This window comes from Anser cygnoides, chromosome 1 (genome assembly GCF_040182565.1).
Source record: "Anser cygnoides isolate HZ-2024a breed goose chromosome 1, Taihu_goose_T2T_genome, whole genome shotgun sequence".
Classification (NCBI taxonomy): Eukaryota; Metazoa; Chordata; class Aves; order Anseriformes; family Anatidae; genus Anser; species Anser cygnoides.
This window is the reverse complement of record NC_089873.1, coordinates 106,130,223-106,143,713: the sequence shown is the minus strand read 5'-3', so window position 1 is coordinate 106,143,713 and position 13,491 is coordinate 106,130,223. Positions and strand designations below refer to the sequence as shown.

At 37.6% G+C, this 13,491-nt stretch overlaps 1 protein-coding gene across 1 annotated transcript in view; it reads right to left on the bottom strand.

The window, feature by feature from the left end:
* Nucleotides 1-1,621: 1,621 nt before the first annotated feature.
* LOC106046291 (potassium voltage-gated channel subfamily A member 5) overlaps nucleotides 1,622-13,491 on the bottom strand; it is a 30,749-nt gene continuing 18,879 nt past the window's right edge. The window contains exons 2-3 of the mRNA XM_048080014.2: nucleotides 4,763-4,893; nucleotides 1,622-2,404 (exon numbers count right to left, since the gene is read on the bottom strand). The gene's annotated coding sequence lies outside the window, so the exon portion shown is untranslated. The remainder of the gene's footprint in view (nucleotides 2,405-4,762; nucleotides 4,894-13,491) is intronic.

Genomic DNA, 13,491 nt, shown 5'->3' with positions numbered 1-13,491 from the left:
AACTCAGGAGTCCAAAAGGAATATTATGGCAGCAAAATCTACTCTTGTATAATGGCCTCAAGTTCTTCCTGCCAATGAACATCTTCTAACAAGTATGCCAAAAAAAGCTGAATCTTCCCAAAGCAGAAAAGACATTGAAGGATTTCATGTCCTTGCTCTGAGGGATTTTAGTATCTATGAATGCTCATAGCCCACAGAAGTTTGATAAGTTCACTCTGAAATCAAAGTCTATTTTCAAACACTCAAAACTATCCATAAAAAAAGACTTAATTCTGCCTCCACTTGTCCATTTGTGTAGTCTGTTCATGTCAGCTAGGGATACACTTAAGCACATAATGGAGTAATGGAGCACCTCACTAGGTCTACTCAGTACAAAAAAAAAAAAAAAAAAAAAAAAAGAGGGATAGAAAATGTAGTTGAAAAGCAGTTGAACATCCACATGACAAGGGTGGAAGTCCACCCTTGAAGGCTGACGTTTGCATCAACCTACAAGTTCCCCAGGCCAAATTACTCTTTTCTTTCTTGTTTGCTTGCTTTTTTTTTTTTTCTTTTCTTTCTTTTTTCCCCATTACTAAAGAGGATAAAAAGAACAACTTCTGTTAAAAGGATGTGGTTCATATAAATAAGATTCAGATAAATGTAGCTGAGCTTTCATGTCCTCAATGGGTATAAACCAGAAGAGCTCCACTAATGTAAAAGAAATTAGGCTAGTTTATGCCAGATGAGAATCTGCCTTAAAAACTCCAAAATGGGAGAGCCAGGTCTCATAACATTCAGTTCAAAAAGTAGCACAGGAAAGTAGTGTTTTCACACAAATTCCTCAGAGCCTTCTCTTTTGAATTTAACTTCAAATGGTGGAGCAAAGCAACCTGCTTCCCTTGGGTCTGCTGTTTTGGCACTCATTGGGCTCATTCAATGAACCATTTTCACCAGAAAATGTTGTTTTTGTCTGTTCTCTGCCTCAGAATTAGGGCCCATGAGCAAGTCAGCAAGATACAGATTCTCACAGACATTTTAGGTACTGTCCTCAAATTAGTACTTCAGTTAACTTTCAGCAAAAGCCACATGGTTGGGTTTCACCTAATATACTTGCTTGCTCTCACAACAAAAAAACATGCTACACCATTCAAGATAAAAAAAGTCTCTGTTGTCCCAGGCCAGTGGCAGATCTCTTGACCTACGTTCCTTCTTAAATAACACAATGACTGGGAGCTTTGAAAGCTTATGCTAGCAATCCTTAGAAACTTGCATATTCTATGACAAAGGACATATTGCAAACATTTATTAATCCCTGAGCTGAAGTGACATAGAAGTTATATGCAGCTTGATGAAATGTGTAACACCCAGCTGACTCACATGGCTAATACCAGTTCTAAACTTAGCCATAGTCAGAATCGTAATTCAGAACATATACATTTAGGGAATAGAATAATCTACTATTCAAGTCCAAATAGCCTTGTGAAGCATTACTGCTGAACTGAATTTACCACTGACTGGTAATTTTTTCACCATCCCAAATCCTATGTCAGAAGATATTCAGGCTGTTACAGATAGATAGATATTAAGCTGTAGATAAAAATAAAGATATAGATTCAGACATTTATGATTATAAAACATTATTCTTTTAAAAACTTATACCTGTTATACACGTGTCGTGGTTCTGCTGAAGGGGGAAATAATTTTATTGAGTTATAAACAGGAAAAAAGGCATAAAGAATACAGGTAATGCACATTTTTCAAATAGCAATATAAACATAAACAGAAAAATGTTCAAGTTAGAGTCACATGAAAGATTAGACTAATCTTCAGATGCATTTTAGACTTGTATGTACAGCAGTTTTATGTTAAAATTTGAAATACAAACTCCAGACATGCAACATATCTCAAGATTACAAAATAAATAAACAAAGATGAATGCAAATAAAAGAAAAAGAACCAACACTTGAATCTTCTTCCAGAATGATGAGAAAATTTGATCTGTTAGAACCTTTGTAGAAGTTACTCAAAGTATAAGAATTTATTTACAAAAGAGAAAGCACAGAGCCCCAGCGGTTTGGTGGATGAAAAGAGGCATTTATTTATTTCCAAACAAAATCTCAGGTAGTTAGGTCTTCTTGTGCCTGGGAGTGAGTTCAAAAGTTTTGAACTTTCATTGCACTCTGTACACTCCTTTTGTAGTACTAAACAATTTCTCTATGAAAGAAACCTCCAAGAAGAACAGACTTTCAACAATTTGAAAGAAGAAATCCATCTTGCTGAGAGTGCATGCTTCATGGGGATATCACAGTTATTTGTCCAGGTAAAAGTTTTTCAGCTACTTCTGCTAACCAAAGATGATTTGAGAACAAGGAATAAATATGTTTGGTTTCAGTCTCTGCAACAGTATCTTCCCAATAGTCAGTATCTGCAGGAGGAAAGCAACCAGACTTAGGTAATGCAAAAAGCTATAGAAAATGTCAAGATAAAATCATTAGGCTCCACACTGGATACAGAATAATGGCTTATATTCAAGTGAAAAATGCACCATTATTTCACTTTTCTTTCAGAGGTGCTAATATTAACTGAGTGTCACTAAGCACCATCAGTGGTTTTCCTGCTGGAAAGGTCTCCTTCATCAATTTGTTGTGTAATGAAACATCCTAGAGGAAAACAGTATTGCTTCCCCTCTTACAGTTCTTGCAAATTAGATTTTTATGGAAGGCTTTATTCTCTTCAGAAAAATAGGTCAGCTCCCCTGCAGTAATATACACAGTGCAAGGCCTACCTTTCTGCTTGCAATGAATACAATAAATGTAACAACCCCTTCACGATGGGCATTTTGACATGCAACTAATTCAACTGGTCAAATGAGTATTTCCAATGGACAGATTTCCCCTGAACTCATAGTTGAACAGAGGCCTAAATACTTAAACCTTTTTCTAATTCCAATCTCCCACTCTGAAAATATAGGCCAAAAATATCCCCTTTCAGGAGATTAGTCCTGGAACTTTACTGGGCTTAAAGTTACATGCAAACAAACAATGTCCTAAGAAAAACAGTGGCTATTGAATAGTAAACAAAATGTGTTCCAAAGGCATCACATCATGATTACAATGACTTCAATTTTTCTATAACTTCCAAAATAAATGTATTTTTCTTTATGTATTGGAAAATAAAAAGACATGATATATAAGAATAAGTTAAATAGATGGAAATATAAAGAATAAATTAGATGGAAATAAAAATATAAAATAACAACCGCTTGCTTAAAACCAGCATAAAAAGAAACAGAACATATATTCCAAAATAGCTTCTTAGGCAGACTCTGTAAGACAAAATATGAAAAAAATAACAATAAAAAGGATTAATCAAAGTAGTTTTAATTAGAGGGACTGAAGAATTTGTTTTCAGCTGGGTCTGAAAGGGAGAGAGAAGTACTCTGACCATAAACGTACACCTCAGCCATACTATTTCACAAACACATGCCTCACTTAAATCATGTGACCTTAGGTTGGTCATGATTTAACAGCACCTTTTTTCAATGTGTGTGCAGATGCTTCATTCCATCAAGCAGCCTGAAAGAACAAGGAGGAGGGAGAACCCTACAAACATCTGTCATCCACGTTCTGAGAGCTGCAGCACAGGGACCACACAATCACCTTGCTGCTTGTCAGGGAAGGTTGCCCTGTCGCTTTTCGTGTTCCTCAGTTGTGACTTAACATGAAAAAAGCCACATGAAATCCATTTGAAAGATTTTGAACTGAATCCATGTGAAGTAAAATAAACATTTCTTCCTACCCCCAAATAGAAAAGTCTTGGCTTCTATCAAAAGAGATGTCTGTGTGTTAATCCGCAGTGAAAACTCAGTGCCAGAACTGATACTCTTAGAAGTTAAAGAAGAGTCTCCTGCTGCCTTTATGATGCCCAGATTCCTGACTTAATTGAAAAATAACATGGTAATAGGCTTTCTAAGCTTCAGATAGCTCTCTCTAGGTCATTCTCTTGCTCCATTGATTGTAGGAGACATCAAGGTGACTGGGTTGGATGCTTTACTCAAATACTTCAAACAAGCTGAACTGAAAACAGTGGCTCCCTACAAGGGCTCCTAATGCTGTTGTGAGTAATTCTCTCAGCATGAAGTTCAGCCAGGACGGAGTGGTAGATTTGAGCAGAAAAATAGGGAATGACATCTCAAACTTAAATACCTGAATTTTCCAGTGCTTTTTCTACTTATTTTTTTCTCTACTGAATTGTGTTAGCTTGAATCAAAGTTGATTTTTTTGTCAGCTTTCATACTATTTTTGTGCTTTTCTTCTTTCTTTCCTCTTCCTGAAGGAGAACAGGAAGGAAAAAGAAAAAAAAAAAAAGAAAAAAAGGAAAGAAGAAGAAGAGAGAGCCTTTAAAAGAGAAATTATTTCAGTTTTCCTTTTTCAATTGGTTTTAAATTAACTGAATTTGACATATTCATATAAAATATAAAAATGATGAATGTTGCAAAAGTGGCATTTTTATACTCTTTGATTACATATTTTTACTGTATGAACTTCTTGATTAAGAATTGTCAGACAACTTAAAGGCACAAGTATTAGAAGTCCCTGCAATCTGGCATCCTGAGCCATAATCTTTCAGAGCAGCATACAGAGATCAGTTTTGAGCAGTAGAGCATCTACGGTATAATATAGTAGTGTATGTAATACAAGCTAGGATAACACAGAGTAAGAGATTAATATTTTGCATCATACTGTGCTCTGTTATTTTTATCCTGCTGTTTCTTTCAACTCACCGTCTCATGACTCACACCCTCCCCACACTGGAATTTCTGTCTCAGTCCCGTGGCTCATTGGTGTGTTATGGAAGACGATGCCGTGGAAAGCCATCTGGAGACCTGCACTACTGCATGAGCTCCAGGCCACTCTGAAAAACACAGAGACAGCATTATTTACTGATTTATCATGCAACTACTCTGACTCGTGCAGTTTCTCTAGCAATCAGTCTTCAGTATTTGTGAAGGTTGAAGTTCTTCCTGTTCTTATTGCCTTGGCGATGTCCCTGGATATGAAAATGGTTAAAAAGTTCAAATTACTGATAGTCATAAGGAAAACTGACTTTGTATAAAACCTTTAGAAAAATTACTGGCCTCCTCCTGTGAGGTGTTGAGGGCCCCTTTTGAGACATGTTAATGAAATGCAGTATCAATAAAATAGCTGTTCCTTACACATTTCTTGACTAGCTTTATCACCTTAGGACATGATCTTAGATGCCACAATAGACAGACCATCAAGGATTTATGCTTCATGAACCCAAAACACAGTTACCTGATATGGAATAGTGAGAGCCATCCCTCACCAGCAGATATGCGATGAAGGCCAGGTCATAAGAGGAATTAGATGCTTAAATCCTTAGTAATTGCATGCTTAGGTACTGTGATACAAAATCCCATGTTGGTCTGCTGGAGTATAAACCTGTACTCACACTTCTTAAGGGACTCATCTTCTCAAGTCCTAGACTTTGGATTCTGCTTAAATCCAGAAATAACTAGACAGAAGTCTGGGTATTATCAAATTCCAGAAATGAGAGTGATCATAGGAAACATAGTTTTCTAGGCTTCTCCTTTTCCTTTTCCTTTTCCTTTTCCTTTTCCTTTCCTCTCCTCCCTTTCCCTTTCCTCTCCTCCCTTTCCCTTTCCTTTCCTTTCCTTTCCTTTCCTTTCCTTTCCTTTCCTTTCCTTTTCCTTTCCTTTCCTTTCCTTTCCTTCTCCTTTTCCTTTTCCTTTTTTCCTTTCCTTTCCTTTCCTTTCCTTTCCTTTCCTTTCCTTTCCTTTCCTTTCCTTTCCTTTCCTTTCCTTTCCTTTCCTTTCCTTTCCTTTCCTTTCCTTTCCTTTCCTTTCCTTTCCTTTCCTTTCCTTTCCTTTCCTTTCCTTTCCTTTCCTTTCCTTTCCTTTCCTTTCCTTTCCTTTCCTTTCCTTTCCTTTCCTTTCCTTTCCTTTCCTTTCCTTTCCTTTCCTTTCCTTTCCTTTCCTTTCCTTTCCTTTCCTTTTCTAAATTTATTTATGTCTCTATTGAGTGTTAGAGACCTTTTTCGAGAATCCCATTTCCCTCCTTTGTCCGTCTGTATCAGAACTTTCAACTCCATTTTCCTGAGAGCATTTTCTAACCAAACAGAAGCCAAGATCAGAGAGGGTTCACTTTTTTTGTGAACTCCCTAGGTTAGAGGGAATACCTCAATACCATGTGAATTAGAAATTGGATACCATGTATTCCTTCAAAAATACTTTAAATCTAAGGCTAGAAGGTCATCTTTTCTCCTTTTTCATTAGGAGAAGTCAAAGAAGCATTGTCAATGGAATATCTGCATCCTGCCAAAAAACGGCATTTGTATGGGGAAAGGGAAATAATATCCTAACTCAGGGCTGAGAATTTCACTCAGTAGCAATATTTGTCTCACACAGCTACTGGAGCAGTAAGGTCTCCAAGGACTTTAGGATGTATCTAGTCAAAGTATTCTACCTTTTTGCTGAGATGGTAGGTGGGAATGGCTTGGATCTGGGGTAAGGTTAGCAGAGGGATCATTTGTGTTACAGTGCGTTATTCCAGCTTTCACAGACAAATCTGCCAAAAGGTCTCAACTAGCCCTTTATCTATCCCTTTTAAATCACGTGGCCTCCTGCTTTTCCACTCTGTTAAATCTTGTTTTGCAGGTAACAAAACAAAACAAAATAAAAATATGTTTTATTCTTATCACTGTTTTGTTCTCCAAATTCATCTCGAGGCAAACTTCATATACTGTCACCTCAGCTCAAGTCCTATATGTGGATTTCTGATGGTGACTCAGAGACAAGACAACAGATCTTTTGTTGGTAGCCTAAGCCAACAGAGACATTTTGCTGCTCAGCATCCAGATGCCAGCTCAAGTCACCCATCACATCCTCTGCTCACTCCTCTTGTCCATTCCCAATGTAGCTGGCTGCCTGTAGGGAAGAGGATGTGCGTGAGAAAGAACGAAGACTGAAGGCTTGCACATCCTCACCACATTCAAATGCCAGGTCTTCCATGAAGACAAAGGACAGAAGCTTCCCTCAGTCCATTCACAATCTAGAAATGTTATCCCAGCATACCAGTCATGTCATTTCTCTCGGATAATTCCTCCAGCTGGAGGACAATCCATGCAAAAGCCCGAGGAGGATGTGATTAGTGACCTGAAATGAAGCCTGGGAAAACTGCAGTAGAAGCTTCCACTAGAGTCAGCACCTCAGGACAACAAATGCTGTTGCAGTTTGATAGATGATTACAACAACAACATAAACCACCCGCTACAGGGAACTGGAGCAGCCGGAGAAAAGCTTGTTAAAGCAGCAGTGTCCTGCTGTGAGCGGCTGTGGGCTTTCTGTTCAGTAGGCAGGCTCCTTGGTACTACTGACTTAAAAGTTTTTGCTTGTCAAACTCGCATCAACAATATTTTCAAGTAGTGCTGAGCTCCAGTCTCTTGTCATCAATCTGTATTTGTTTGGAGCTGCTCTAAGATGACTATATGAAATAAATGGGGCTTTTAAAGTATCTTAGTTTTCAGGTTTGTCTTATCATCTGAGAGGCAAAAATGTCCAGAAAAACAATTGCTCAAAACAGCTGGGAAATCACTTGTAAACAGGAGCTCTTCATTCACATCAGGCTGGTACTGTGTTGCTGCACTTCCTTGCACGTCTCATCCAAGTGATCCAAACACAAGGGAGGGAAGTTGCAGAGGCACAGTCCAGTGTGCTCACTGGTAGTTAACAAGCAAGGGACTTTTTCAGTGAATCTTTTTTTTTTTTTTTTTTTTTTTTTTGAGGATGTTAGGTCTTGAAAGAGATATGCAGTATGGAAACATGCCTGTTTCAATTCAGAGTTCTCTGGGAAAGGTTCTCAGATGGGACACTAGGTCTTTACTAGCCCTTGCAGACAATATCTTGCAGTTCCTTCCTCAAGAAAGCTTGTCCCACAACATGCCTCTGTGGTAGCTGCTTGCACATGATTGATGAAATTATGTAAGGGCACTGTAGGCTGAAAGACTATGTATCCTGGATGGTAACTGTACAATTGTACAATTGTTTCTGGGCCAGTCTAAACATGATGCTAACTAAAACCACGAAAAGAATGTCTCACTCCTTGTGACTTCCCAGGGTAACAGCAAACACTCTCAAACAGAGAAATTAAAAGGGAAGATTCCTGTGTCTTGCCACATTCCCAGACGCAGCAGCCAGGTAGCCAAATGAAGCTTAAAGGTTGATCTACACTATTCTTTGATATGTGCTAGGCACTAGATGTGATTAATCGGGGGAGGTTTGAGGGGAGAAGGAGATGGAAGAGATGAGAATGAAAAAGCAGATTTAAAAGATACCCTCTTGGGATTTTAAACAGCCATTTCAAACCCCAAGTTGTCAGTATTCTAATGAGGAACTTGAACCTGAGTCTCTAATGTTGGTTATAGTCCCAAGTCACTCACACTGATTTGGTATACTATTCTCCTTTCATCTCACATGAAAAAAAAATGTTTTAGTTAATGGAGGAAGGAAACTGGGTAGGGAATACAATATGCAGTCAACTCTACTATGGGTCATAAAGGATTTTAGTCAACCAGCTGTCAAATAGAGCAAACCACAATTTTTCCTCACTACTATAAACCTTCAGGAGATTTCATTCATCTTTGATGGCTTGGGATGTCAAGACCAACCCCCTTCCTGCTCACTAAATGAAAAGGTGAGTGAGGCTCTGATTCTATGACAGATGGTGGGTGTCACTATGGGCTTCAAGTTTAGATGTTTACATCCTCACCTAACAAAATGTCTTCTGGCACTGTTAATCTACAAAGCTATGCAAATACTTTTCTCTTTTGGACTCATCCCATTTCAATCCTACATGTAGGAATTTTCAACCTTATCTGCTAGCAGATTTCCCATACTTATTTTAAATAAGATTTTTAGTACATGCATCCCCTCTAAGTGCATCTTGACTGCACATGGAGACCACCATTGGATATAAACATTAGCAGGCACTGAAAATAACACAGAAGATTAGTTCCTTGCTTGATGCATCTCTGGAAAGCACTTAAAGTAATTGATGCAAGACTAAAGATGCCAGGATGAAACTGAATCTTTAAAGTGTAAGAATTTTGCCTTGAATATGAGGTGTAACCAGTTTCAAGACAAGTATTATAGTACTACATTTTGAACAAGAATTAACAGGAAAGAAATCTGGAAAAAAACAAAACAAAACAACAACAAAAAAACATTGCTACTTGATATTTTGTCACTAGAAGCATGTGAGATATTTCTCCATCTTACAAAGAGCTTCTGTCCTAAGAGAAAATGTTTATAGTTTGCTTTTTCAAGTATCTACAAGTAAGTTTTGGATTTACCAGTATTAACTGATTCATACAACTTTTATACTTACTCTGTCCACGAATGATTTAGTTGCCAATCTCACTGTATTTTAAGTAAGATCAGCACCAGATGGAGAGCAAATAGACTTGCTTATTCAGGGATTTTATAAAAAGTGTAATTCAGCAAATATACCTCTGAAACACAATACTGATGTGCAAGAGTCTAACAATCTTTCCTAAGAAACTACCTGATGCTACAGTAACTGGATTCAAGTTATTGACAGAGATCATCAGTATCCTTTCTTTGAAAGGATCATCAGTATCCTCTCCTCTGTCTGAAACAGAATGCTGAGCTCAATTCGGATCCCTGGGAAGTCAGTGGCACAGCTCCAAGGATCTTGAATAGAATCAGGACCAGGCCTGTTGTTTTTGAGAAAGACACTGGTAATTATGTAGACTGCACACTTTAACTGCCACAATAAAGGTCAGATTAGCTTTTCATTTTCATACATGCTATTTAATTAAATCAGCCCTGATATGTTCATCAATATGAGAGCGATCATCCTGAGGCATCGCTTTTCCTCTCTCCCTGCTTTTGCCCAGTCTATGTGAGGGCATACTTCTCTGTGAACTGGGAATGAAGACTAGGAACGTAATAACATCAGAAAAAATAAAGAGTCTGCTGAAACAATACCACCTACCTCAACATGAAGAAGTATTGGGCAGGTTTCTGGTCCTAAAGCTACCAGCTGCCTATCTGCAAAGGCAAATTCAGGCTACAAAGGCAATGTTGTGTCTGACAGAATATAACTTCAACAGGTGTTGCTAGAGCCTGTAGGAGGTGTTGTCTCTCTGAGCCTCACAGAGGCTGTCAAAATTAACAGGACAGCTTGATAAGGCAGTCTAACGTCTTTGCTACTTGTTCAAAGAACCAGGCCATTCACAAATTGAAAAAGAGCAAAGGATGAAACCATCTTTCAGCAGAGTCTCACACACCCACAGTGAAGACACACAGATTTACTTTCACTGCAACACTTGAACATCTCCTGAGAAATAAGATTATTGAGCTCCAAATGGCTAACCGACCCTGTCAGTGCTCACTGGAGTCCTTTATCATTCACTGTTGCTCCTCATAACTTAGATCACTCACCAACCTAGCTTGACCTTCTGAAATCTACAGAAACAGGTAAATCAAAACTTCTAGATCCCAGCATATCATAACATCCTATTCTGTATTCAGGGGACAATCTTGCACTGAATGCAGCAGTCATTTGTTCCTGTTGAATGTCCACTGTCACTGGCACATCTCTTGTGATCATTGGTCCATTATGATCTTTTCTCACTGAATATTTGCATTTCCTCTGGAGAGGTAGAAGTGAAATAAAGTAGCACTCCCCCCCTTTTTTTTAAACTATTTGGGACAAAAAGGAACTTTGAGGGCCTTCAGAAGGAGGAAAAAGCTAGATGAATATACACTCAAATGGCCACTGAAATGTGTAACAATATAATATATAAAGAAAAAAATATTCATACGCATTACAGGGATATAAATATCTGTATACATTCTGGAAAAAAAAAAAAGGCTAGAACACTTCTGGGCATGTCTATGCAAGCAATTTAAAGACAAGATAGCTAGAATGTTTAACAGAAGCATTCAAATCTGAATATGCCCAACTCTCACCACAGTGAACATCCAAAAGACCTGGTAGCAACCACTTTGGGTCAGTACTCCTCTTCAGTTCCTGAGAAAGACTACCAGTGCAGACCCAGCCTTTAGTACCTGCTAAGTGAAGGTTTCTGATCACTATGCAAGCTGAAATCAAAGCTATGAAGATGCCAGGGTGCACGTGGGATATAAAATGAAGCTGAAAATGTCATGCCGCCTTTACATTAATTAGTGGATCAGCCCCATTTGGGATTCTGTGAACAGATTTAGATGCTGGAGTTCAAAACATACAAAAAGGCTCCCAGAAAACATGCTAATGATCCAGGGCCTCGATCAACTGTCATATATAAAGTTGTAGAAAAGACTGGGTTATTTACTTCATAAAGGATATAAATAAGACTTTCAGCAAAATGTGTGTTATAGAGAACAAAGTAAATCAGATAGACTAGGACTTTTTGTTCACTGAGAAAAAAATGTCAGGGACAATCAATAAAATATATGTCAGGAAGTTTAAAAACAGGAAAAGGAAATATGTTTTTACAAGCATGCAATTAAGCCATGGAATTAGTGACATAGGAAATTGTACAAGGAAAATACTTAACTGTATTCCAAAGGAGCAGGACATTTAAGGGAATATCCAGATTACCCACAGTTATAAGTTATAGACAATAAAAACATGGAATAGATGGCTATTCCAGCTATCTTCTCAAATTCTTAGTATTAGTGTGGCTGTGATGCTATACAAAGTCTTTAAACATCACTTTGTTACTTATAACTCCTCAGATAAGTTTTCTTAAGGAAACCCCCAAGTCCCATTTGCCTCAAATTCCTTCTGCCTTCTATAGCTCCATTTTATCCAGGTTAAACATTATGCACTGACAGTGACACCCAGCCTTATATAGTTCCATGTGTTGCCTTTCTGGAGAGCACAGAACCAGACTGAATCATAATTTAAGTTCAGAGATGACAGTGAATACTAATTACCTCAGCCCTAACCTTTTGCAAACTGCTGTCTCTGATTTTTTTTTCAATATTCCTGAGCAATGTGCAGACCCTTTGCTATTCCGTCCAACTGATAGTAGGAAAGTTTACTGAAAGCATCAGCAGTGCTGCTTAAACCCGTATTTGTTGAAGCCAGTAGCAAAATTTCCTTTCAGTTCTGTAGCAGAGGATCATGCCTTCCGAGTCCAGATACAATTCAAATCAAATAAAGGTAGAGCAGACATTTCTCTGACCCTAATTCTAGGTCACCAGTCTGTTTTACAGCTAGGAAAGGTAAAGTATTGTTCATAGCTTACAGGATTAAGTTACTCTTCATTCAATAGCCAGGACATTTGATGAGAGCTATGACATCTGCATATTGAGCAGCACAGGTCATTCTCAATGCTATCTGTACTTCATCCTGGGTCATACTAATTGCATTCAACACCTATAGATGACAAAAGGAATTTAGGACCTGGGGGAAGAAAAAAAAACCAAACAAACAAAAAAAAAAAACACTCAAGGCTCAGCACATTGTAAAATTATGCCATTTGTTTACAGCAAATTATAAACATGGCATGGCTGTTTGTCAATGATTTTCAGTCTTTCCAGACTTATCAAATGACTCTTAAAAATGGGGATTTTCGGCCTAGGAAAAAGTCATTTTTAGTCTGGTTAGTCCCTGTACAGTCACTCTCCCTTAAAATAATAAAGTTTAAATTTGTTTCAGTATGTTAAAGTAGACTAAGTTATATTGAGTCAGATTTACTGTTTTTCCAAATGTGATTATTCACAGAGGAATATGTGCCACTTCAAGTCATCACACATCAGATCTAGCTATTATTTCATTCAGATTAAGTTTTCAAAGTGTTCCCACATAGATGAAGCCTTACAGCTTTAGAAAAAACCTATCTCCGACACGTGGTCTTTCTCTACAGCAGGAAAATTGCTGTAACATCCTAAGGTCTGAAGACCCATAGTAACGTCCATATCACAGACACTGCATTTTGCCCAAACAAATGTAGCTGTCACCAAAATAGACCAAAATTCTACAATGGAAACTGCACGATGATTCTCAGAACATATATATATTTTGGCAATGCCCCAGCTATGCTTCTGTCTCTTCTTATGATTTATAACCTATAGAAGTAACAAAAGGTAAAGCACAACTATTTGCGGGTTTGCCTGCCTGCCTGCCTTCCTTCCTTCCTTTCTTTCTTTCTTTCTCTTTCTTTCTTTTTCTCTCTTTTTTTCTTTTTCTTTCTTTTTCTCTTTTTCTTTTTCTTTTTTTTTTCTTTTTCTTTTTCTTTTTCTTTTTCTTTTTCTTTTTCTTTTTCTTTTTCTTTTTCTTTTTCTTTTTCTTTTTCTTTTTCTTTTTCTTTTTCTTTTTCTTTTTCTTTTTCTTTTTCTTTTTCTTTTTCTTTTCTTTTTCTTTTTCTTTTTCTTTTTCTTTTTCTTTTTCTTTTTCTTTTTCTTTTTCTTTTTCTTTTTCTTTTTTTCTTTTTGCAAAC